We start from the raw sequence: 10,630 nt of genomic DNA on the forward strand, positions 1-10,630 counted from the left end.
GCGGACCTCTGTCCGAAACGACGTCTGACGGAAGGCCATGAATTCTGAAAACATTCTCGATGATGATTTGTGCCGTCTCTTTAGCAGAAGGAAGCTTAGCAAGGGGAATAAAATGAGCCGCCTTAGAGAACCTGTCGACAACCGTAAGAATAACAGTCTTCCCCGCTGACGAATGCAGTCCGTTGACAAAATCTAAGGCGATGTGAGACCACGGTCGAGAGGGAATGGGAAGCGGCCTGAGACGGCCGGCAGGAGGAGAGTTACCGGACTTAGTCTGCGCGCAGACCGAACAAGCAGCCACGAAGCGACGCGTGTCATGCTCCCGGGTGGGCCACCAAAAGCGCTGGCGAATGGAAGCAAGCGTACCCCGAACGCCAGGGTGGCCGGCTAACTTGGCAGAGTGAGCCCACTGAAGAACGGCCAGACGAGTAGGAACGGGAACGAAAAGAAGGTTCTTGGGACAAGCGCGCGGTGACGGAGTTTGAGTGAGTGCTTGCTTTACCTGCCTCTCAATTCCCCAGACAGTCAACCCGACAACACGCCCCTCAGGGAGAATCCCCTCGGGGTCAGTGGAGGCTACTGAAGAACTGAAGAGACGAGATAAAGCATCAGGCTTGGTGTTCTTAGAGCCCGGACGATAAGAAATCACGAACTCGAAACGAGCGAAAAACAGCGCCCAGCGCGCCTGACGCGCATTAAGTCGTTTGGCAGAACGGATGTACTCAAGGTTCCTATGGTCAGTCCAAACGACAAAAGGAACGGTCGCCCCCTCCAACCACTGTCGCCATTCGCCTAGGGCTAAGCGGATGGCGAGCAGTTCGCGGTTTCCCACATCATAGTTACGTTCCGACGGCGACAGGCGATGAGAAAAATACGCGCAAGGGTGGACCTTGTCGTCAGAGAGGGAGCGCTGAGAAAGAATGGCTCCCACGCCCACCTCTGACGCGTCAACCTCGACAACGAACTGTCTAGTGACGTCAGGTGTAACAAGGATAGGTGCGGATGTAAAACGATTCTTGAGGAGATCAAAAGCTCCCTGGGCGGAAACGGACCACTTAAAGCACGTCTTGACAGAAGTAAGGGCTGTGAGAGGGGCTGCCACCTGACCGAAATTACGGATGAAACGACGATAGAAGTTCGCGAAGCCGAGAAAGCGCTGCAACTCGACGCGTGACTTAGGGACGGGCCAATCAATGACAGCTTGGACCTTAGCGGGATCCATCTTAATGCCTTCAGCGGAAATAACAGAACCGAGAAATGTGACGGAGGAGGCATGAAAAGAGCACTTCTCAGCCTTCACAAAAAGACAATTCTCTAAAAGGCGCTGGAGGACACGTCGAACGTGCTGAACATGAATCTGGAGTGACGGTGAAAAAATCAGGATATCGTCAAGGTAAACGAAAACAAAGATGTTCAGCATGTCTCTCAGGACATCATTGACTAATGCCTGAAAGACAGCTGGAGCGTTAGCGAGGCCGAAAGGAAGAACCCGGTATTCAAAGTGCCCTAACGGAGTGTTAAACGCCGTCTTCCACTCGTCCCCCTCCCTGATGCGCACGAGATGGTAAGCGTTACGAAGGTCCAACTTAGTGAAAAACCTGGCTCCCTGCAGGATCTCGAAGGCTGAAGACATAAGAGGAAGCGGATAACGATTCTTCACTGTTATGTCATTCAGCCCTCGATAATCTATGCAGGGGCGCAGGGACCCGTCCTTCTTCTTAACAAAAAAAACCCCCGCTCCGGCGGGAGAGGAGGAGGGGACTATGGTACCGGCGGCAAGAGCTACAGACAAATAATCTTCGAGAGCCTTACGTTCGGGAGCCGACAGAGAGTATAGTCTACCCCGGGGGGGAGTGGTTCCCGGAAGGAGATCAATACTACAATCATACGACCGGTGTGGAGGAAGAGAGGTGGCCCTGGACCGACTGAACACCGTGCGCAGATCGTGATATTCCTCCGGCACCCCTGTCAAATCACCAGGCTCCTCCTGTGAAGAAGAGACAGAGGAAACAGGAGGGATAGCAGACATTAAACATTTCACATGACAAGAGACGTTCCAGGAGAGGATAGAATTACTAGACCAATTAATGGAAGGATTATGACAAACTAGCCAGGGATGGCCCAAAACAACAGGTGTAAAAGGTGAACGAAAAATTAAAAAATAAATGGTTTCGCTATGATTACCAGAAACAGTGAGGGTTAAAGGTAGCGTCTCACGCTGAATCCTGGGGAGAGGACTACCATCCAGGGCGAACAAGGCCGTGGACTCCCTTAACTGTCTGAGAGGAATGTCATGTTCCCGAGCCCAGGTCTCGTCCATAAAACAGCCCTCCGCCCCAGAGTCTATTAAGGCACTGCAGGAAGCTGACGAACCGGTCCAGCGTAGATGGACCGACAAGGTAGTGCAGGATCTTGAAGGAGAGACAGGAGTAGTAGCGCTCACCAGTAGCCCTCCGCTTACTGATGAGCTCTGGCTTTTACTGGACATGAAGTGACAAAATGACCAGCAGAACCGCAATAGAGACAGAGGCGGTTGGTGATTCTCCGTTCCCTCTCCTTAGTCGAGATGCGGATACCTCCCAGCTGCATAGGCTCAGCACCCGAGCCGGCAGAGGAAGATGGTAGTGATGCGGAGAGGGGGGCAACGGAGAACGCGAGCTCCTTTCCACGAGCTCGGTGACGAAGATCAACCCGTCGCTCAATGCGAATAGCGAGTTCAATCAAGGAATCCACGCTGGAAGGAACCTCCCGGGAGAGAATCTCATCCTTTACCTCTGCGCGGAGACCCTCCAGAAAACGAGCGAGCAAAGCCGGCTCGTTCCAGCCACTGGAGGCAGCAAGAGTGCGAAACTCAATAGAGTAGTCTGTTATGGATCGATTACCCTGACATAGGGAAGACAGGGCCCTGGAAGCCTCCTCCCCAAAAACAGATCGATCAAAAACCCGTATCATCTTCTCCTTAAAGTCCTGATACTGGTTAGTACACTCAGCCCTTGCCTCCCAGATTGCCGTGCCCCACTCACGAGCCCGTCCAGTAAGGAGAGATATGACGTAGGCGACACGAGCAGTGCTCCTGGAGTAAGTGTTGGGCTGGAGAGAAAACACAATATCACACTGGGTGAGGAACGAGCGGCATTCAGTGGGCTCCCCAGAGTAACACGGCGGGTTATTGATTCTGGGCTCCGGAGATTCGAAAGCCCTGGAAGTGGCCGGTGGATCGAGGCGGAGATGGTGAACCTGTTCTGTGAGGTTGGAGACTTGGGTGGCCAGGGTCTCAACGGCATGTCGAGCAGCAGACAATTCCTGCTTGTGTCTGCCTAGCATCGCTCCCTGGATCTCGACGGCTGAGTGGAGAGGATCCGAAGTCGCTGGGTCCATTCTTGGTCGGATTCTTCTGTTACGGTGCGTGAATGAGGACCCAAAAGCGAATTAACGTAAACAGAGCTTCTTTAATAACAAAACAAAACGTAGGCTCAGATGGACCGGCAGGTTCCGACAGGACAGGACAAGGTTGCAGCAAACATGACGATAGTCTGGTTCAGGCATGAACAACACAAACAAGAATCCGACAAAGACAGGAGCAGAAACAGAGAGAGATATAGAGGACTAATCAGAGGGAAAAAGGGAACAGGTGGGAAAAGGGGTGACGAGGTAGTTAGGAGGAGACAAGGCACAGCTGGGGGAAAGAGGGGGAGAAAAGGTAACCTAACAACGACCAGCAGAGGGAGACAGGGTGAAGGGAAAGGACAGAAACAAGACACAACATGACAGTACATGACAGAATGAGAGCTGCATGAGTCAGGGCTCTGCCAGAGTGGCATGAGCTGATCACTCGCGCTCACGTGAGAGCAACCTGCATTCCATCGCATTTCTACAGACAAAGGAATTCTCCGGTTGGAACATTATTGTTTGACACGTTTCTACAAACTGTAATATAACTTTTCATCTGAAATTTTGCCTGGACTTGCCCGCGCCTCGTGAGTTTGGATTGTGTACTAAACGAGCAAACAAAAAGGAGGTTTTTGGACATAAATTGTGGACTTTATCGAACAAATCAAACATTTATTGTGGAACTGGGATTCCTGGGAGTGCATTCTGATGAAGATCAAAGGTAAGTGAATATTTATAATGATATTTCTGACTTCTGTTGACTCCACAACATGGCGGATATCTGTATGGCTTGTTTTGTTGTCTGAGCACTGTACTCATATTATTGCATGGTGTGCTTTTTCAGTAAAGCTTTTTTGAAATCTGACACAGCGGTTGCATTAAGGAGAAGTGTATCTAAAGTTCCATGCATAACACTTGTATTTTCATCAACATTTATGATGAGTATTTCTGTAAATTGATGTGGCTCTCTGCAAAATCACTGGATGTTTTGGAAGCAAAACATTACAGAACGTAACGTGCCAATGTAAACTTGGATATAAATATGAACATTATCGAACAAAACATACATGTATTGTGTAACATGAAGTCCTATGAGTGTCATATGATGAAGATCATCAAAGTTTAGTGATTAATTTTATCTATATTTCTGCTTTTTGACTTTGGCTGGAAAAATGGCTGTGCTCTTCTGTGACTAGGTGCAGACCTAACACAATCGTTTGGTGTGCTTTCGTCATTTGAAATCGGACACTGTGGTGGGATTAACAACAAGTTTATCATTAAATTTGTGTAAAATACTTGTATGTTTGAGGAATTTTAAGTATGAGATTTCTGTTATTTTGAATTTGGCGCCCTTTCACTGGCTGTTCGATATCTAAGCCATAAGAAGATATCATACTGAAAGTGCCCTCTGGGCACAGTGGAAAGCGTGCTTCCAGAATGCAACCTTGGCCCCCTGATTGAGACAGGTAACCAAACCAACCATGTTATTCTTGGCATTCTCTTCACTTAAAAGTTCCTTTATAAAGCTAGCAAGCCCACCTAAACATGTAGGCTGGAAATCAAATTAACAACTAAGGCTGGGCTCCTGATCTATCGTTTTTAGATAACCCTTCATTATGGCGAACCCCATGGGTTTAGACCAAATGCAAGGTTTCACATTTTGGAGCCTAGGCTTATGGATTGGGAAAAAAAAGACTCTTCACCTGATGTCGATCTATGCAGCCGAGTGGAGAGGAAGGCTGGTGGTGAATAAACAAGATTAATAAAGAGAGTGATTAGAGAAGAGAGAGGCCTAGATAGATAGAGGTAAACAACCAAGCTTAATGCAGCCATTAGTGAGGCACAGGCTTTGCACCCTGTGGGAGCTCTCAACACTAGTGAGCTCTTCCTGTGCATTAGACTAGGTAGCTAGGTGTGTGTCACGCCCTGTATATTAAGCAGCATGCAGCACACACCAAATGGTTGTTCTTTGCGTTATTCTTCAGGTTAGTGGGCGTGCTCACAGAAAACTAGGGTTTATGTTCATGTTGACATGCTGCAAACACCTGGGGTGCATTCGGCATGCTATGTAGAACGAAAAATGCCTCTGACATTTAGAATAAGGAATCACGTCAGGTTTATTTCAGCCATTTCTATCTACAACGCTCAACATCGTTTGGCTACTGAACTTGGCCCAGTCATGCTCAAGCGCACAGGTTGACTACATGACCTGACCAGGAAAACTATGGGCCCTACTCATGCTGCAGTTTCATTCATGTTCACATCACATATGCTGCTATTTGACTATAACACCAGTGTATACACCCTTATGTTATACTAGGGCAATTGTGTTTCCAAAGCTAGGGGTGACAGGGGAGACAGTGAGAACTTGTGAAGTGCAGAATCAGCATAATCAAAACAGTTGCTTTGTGAGGTGTAAAGGCTCACATTTAGCCCTTGTTATGTAAATGAAGGCTGGAAATTACTAGTGGTCTGGCTTTGGCCCCAAGTGAGAGCAGGTCTGCCAGTGCCATGGCCCTGTGAGACACTGGTGCCGGCCCGTATAGATGAGCTCTCTCTCTGCCTAGCCCAGGACAGGAGAGGAGGTGGAAGAAGACAAGATAAACGAAGGAAAATAAAACTGGCTCCTAAGCCTAGTGAAATAACCTTCACACAATACTTCGTCACCCTAGGCCAGGCCTCGTCGGTCGTCACACAAAAATGTGTCCAATGTTGCCCTCCAAGCTCAGGACCCTGGGACTGACACATCCCTCTGCAACTGGATCCTGCACTTCCTGACACATGAGCCACGCTGACCCTCAACACGGGGGCCCCTCAGAGATGCATGCTTAGTCCCCTCCTGTTCACCCATGACTGTGTGGCCGTGCTCAACTCCAACCCCATCATTAAGTTTGCTCACGACGGTGGTAGGCCTGATCACCGACGAGGAGACAGCCTATAGGGAGGTCAGTGGCCTTGCAGTGTGGTGCCAGGACAACAACGTTTCCCTCAACGTCAGCAAGAAAAGAGCTGATCGTGGAGTACAGGAAACGGAGGGCCGAGCACGCCCCTATCCACATCTGTAGTGGAGCGGGTTCAGAGCTTCAAGTTCGTCAGTGTCCACATCACTAAGGAATTAACATGATGAACACACATCAACACAGTCGTGAATAATGCACGACAATGCCTCTTCCCCCTTCAGGAGGCTGAAAAGATTTGGCATGGCCCCTTAGATCCTCAAGAAGTTGCACCTTTGAGAGCATCTTGACTGGATGCATCACTGCTTGGTATGGCAACTGCTTGGAATTCGACCACAAGGTGCAACCAAATGTAGTGCGTACGGCCCATTACATCACTGGAGCCGAGCGCCCTGCCATCCAGGACGTCTATACCAGGCGGTGTCAGAGGAAGGCCCTAACAGCCACCCAAGTCATAGACTGTTCTCTCTGCTACCGCACAGCAAGTGGTACCGTCCTTATTATAAAACGCCACATGGAACCAAAACCACTTCAATGAGTTACAGTTCATATAAGGAAATCAGTCAATTAAAATAAATTCATTGGGCCCTAATCTATAGATTTCACGTGATTGGGTAGGTGTGCAGTCAGGGTGGGCCTGGGGGGCATAGGCCCACCCACTTGGGAGCCAGGCCCAGCCAATCAGAATTTGTTTTTTTCCCCCCAGAAAAGGGTTTTATTACAGACAGAAATACTCCTCAGTTTCATCAGCTGTCTGGGTGGATGTCTCTGACGATCCCGCAGGTGAAGAAGCTGGATGTGGATTTCCTGGGCTTGCGTGGTGATCTGCGATTGTGAGGCTGGTTGGACGTTCTACCATATTCTCCAAAACGACGTTGGAGGCGGCGTATGGTAGAGAAATTAACATTCAATTAATTGGCTCTGGTGGACATTCCTGCAGTCAGCATATCAATTGTGTTTTGTGACAAAACTGCACATTTTAGAGTGGCCTTCTATTGCCCCAAGCACAAGGTGCACCTGTGTAATGATCATGCTGTTTAATCAGCTTCTTGATATGACACACTTGACAGGTGGATGAATTATCTTACAACGGAGAAACGCTCACTAACAGGGATGTAAACAAATCACTGCACAACATACTTAAGAAATGTGCTTTTTGTCCTTATGGAAAATCTCTGGGATCTTTTATTTCAGCTCATGAAACATAAAACCAACACTTTACATTGATAATTTTGTTCAGTGTAATTTACATTGAGGCATGTTTTACCTAGCTTCAAAGTAACCTAGCCAAAATTATTTTATGAAGACTTCCATATGCCATTCAAACAAGTAGCCTATTTCCATCATGTTCTATTGGTTTTCAAATCAACTGTCTTTCAGGTTGTTGCTGAGTGAGTAAGTGAGTGGGGTGTGTGTGAGTGTGTGTGTGTTGAGAGAGCACCACAAGTATTGGCTGAGTCACATGAGCGAGAGGAGCACTCTTGCACATCTTGACAACTTTTTTCCAGTTGTAGGTAGGCTATTTTGATTGACATTATGGAGACACCCGTGTCCAACCCTTTTCTCGGATTTGGTTTAAACGAAACTGCATTCAAATGTTGACTTTGCCTAAAGAAAACAGCATCAAGTGCTTTATGCATGCTCACTTCTTGGGTCTCGGGGCTGCCCGAGTGGAAATTTGAAAGGGAACTCTGTGGTTCTTTTTATAGGGAAATGTCCTTAATGAAGCTGACATTAGGCCAGATGTGGAGATAGATACATTTGCCACTGCTAACCACCAGGTATCCCATTAATGTATATGCCATTGTAGGCTGCCATTTGATACAATAAATAGTTTGAAACGACGAGTCATTGCAAATCAATTTGTGCCACTTGTGTAGCCTACCTGAAGCGGACAAACCAATTGAATAGCCTTTTACTTCAGTTTATTGTTGTAGCCTTGTGTTATAATGCAATTATTAATGGTAAATGTTTTCTTAATTTAATTGGAAATGATCAAGCAGCTAGAGCAGTTGTTACAATGCATTTGATTGACGGTAACAGTAGTCAGATTAGGCTACAGGTAAAACAAATTCAAAAAAATAAACACTTGTTGACAAGCGCATTCAATTCATATACATTACCAGTCCAAAGTTTGGACACACCTACTCATTCAAGGGTTTTTCTTTATTTTTTACTATTTTCTTCATTGTAGAATAATAGTCAAGACATCACAACTATGAAATAACATATGGAGTCATGTAGTAACTAAAAGTGTTTAACAAATCAAAATATATTTAAAATTCTTCAAAGTAGCCACCCTTTGCCTTGATGACAGCTTTGCACACTCTTCGCATTCTCTCAACCAGCTTCACCTGGAACGCTTTTCCAACAGTCTTGAAGGAGTTCCCACATATGCTGAGCACTTGTTGGCTGCTTTTCATACATTCTGTGGTCCAACTCATCCCAAACAATCTCAATTGGGTTGAGGATGGACGACTGTGGAGGCCAGGTCATCTGATGCAGCACTTCATCACTCCTTGGTCACGTAGCCCTTACACAGCCTGGAGGTGTGTTTGGTCATTGTCCTGTTGAAAAACAAATGATAGTCCCACTATGAGCAAACCAGATGGGATGGTGTATCGCTGCAGGATGCTGTGGAAGCCCTGCTGGTTAAGTGTGCCTTGAATCTGTTAAGCAGAGCGACACAGGGGAACCCAAGAGCAGACTCCGATGAGGAAACGGATGAATGAACCAAAATAATTATTGTTACTGTCACGAGCGTTGTTGTAAGAATCGGACCACAATGCAGCGTGGTTTGGGTTCATCATCTGTATTATGTGAACCGGCAAAAAACAATAAAGAACCAAACGAACGTGAAGCTATGCAGTGCTCAAGGCAACTATACACAAACAAGATTCCACAACCAACAGGTTGGAAAAGGCTGCCGAAGTATGATCCCCAATCAGAGACAACGATAGACAGCTGCCTCTGATTGGGAACCATGCCAGGCCAACCTATAAATAAAGAAACTAGAATGCCCACCCTAGTCACACCCAGACCTAACCCCAAAATAGAGAATACAGGATCTCTAAGGTCAGGGCGTGACAGTCACACAGGGAGATATGGAGTGCAGATCCGGGGAAACTCGGATGAGTTGCAGAAAAAAACAGATGTGGAGTCTGAGGTTGGAGTTAGCTGAGTAGAACAGGGTAAACAGATCCTGAGGGGAATCCAAGGAAGTGGTGGGGAGTAAAATCTAGAGCAAGGTAGTTGGGTGGTGAGATGTGGAACAGGAGACAGAGTGGTAACTGCAATGAGAGGATAAACGGTGTCAGGCATGGAAACAGACACAGCAGAGTAACAGGGTCTTGAATAATAATAAATGGCTAGAATCATAAACTAACTGAGCAGAGATTACAATCTGGCAGAGTGGAAGTGGCAGGACTGGGTATTTGTAGAGGTCTTGATTATGGAACAAGTTGCAGCTGGTAGGGATCTGCTCTGACTCCAGCGCACTTGTCTCCAACCACACAATCACACAGAGAGGGAGAGAGAGAGTGTACAGGGGGAGTAACTGCAGGTCAAGAAGACACCAGATGAACACCAGAGGGCGTAGCAGGAGCAGATGTGACAGAATCATTGACAGTATCACCAGCAAAGCACCTTCACACCTCCTACTCCATGCTTCACGGTGGGAACCACACGTGCAGAGATCATCTGTTCACCTACTCTGAGTCTCACAAAGACACAGCGGTTGGAACCAAAAATCTCACATTTGGACTGACCAAAGAACTGATTTCCACCGGTCTAATGTCTATTGCAAGTATTTCTTGGCCCAAGCAAGTCTCTTCTTCTTATTGGTGTCCTTTAGTAGCGGTTTCTTTACATAAAATCAACCATGAAGGCCTGATTCACACAGTCTCCTCTGAACAGCTGATGTTGAGATGTGTCTGTTACTTGAACTCTGTGAAGCATTTATTTGGGCTGCAAGTTCTGAGGCTGGAACTCTAATTAACTTATCCTGTGCAGCATTCCTGTGGCGGACCTCATGAGAGCCAGTTTCATCATAGCGCTTGATGGTTTTGCAACTGCACTTGAAGAAACTTTAAAAGTTCTTGAAATTTTCCGGCTTGACTTACCTTCATGCCTTAAAGTAATGATGGACTGTTAGTCTTTTCTTATTTGAGCTGTTCTTGTAATAATATGGACTGGGTCTTTTACCAAATAGGGCTATCTTCTGTATATTACCCCTACCTTGTCACAACGCAACTGATTGGCTCAAACGCATTAAAGGGGAAAGA

The sequence above is a fragment of the Oncorhynchus mykiss genome, chromosome 4 (assembly GCF_057628025.1).
Source record: "Oncorhynchus mykiss isolate SJ-2025 chromosome 4, ASM5762802v1, whole genome shotgun sequence".
Lineage (NCBI taxonomy): Eukaryota > Metazoa > Chordata > Actinopteri > Salmoniformes > Salmonidae > Oncorhynchus > Oncorhynchus mykiss.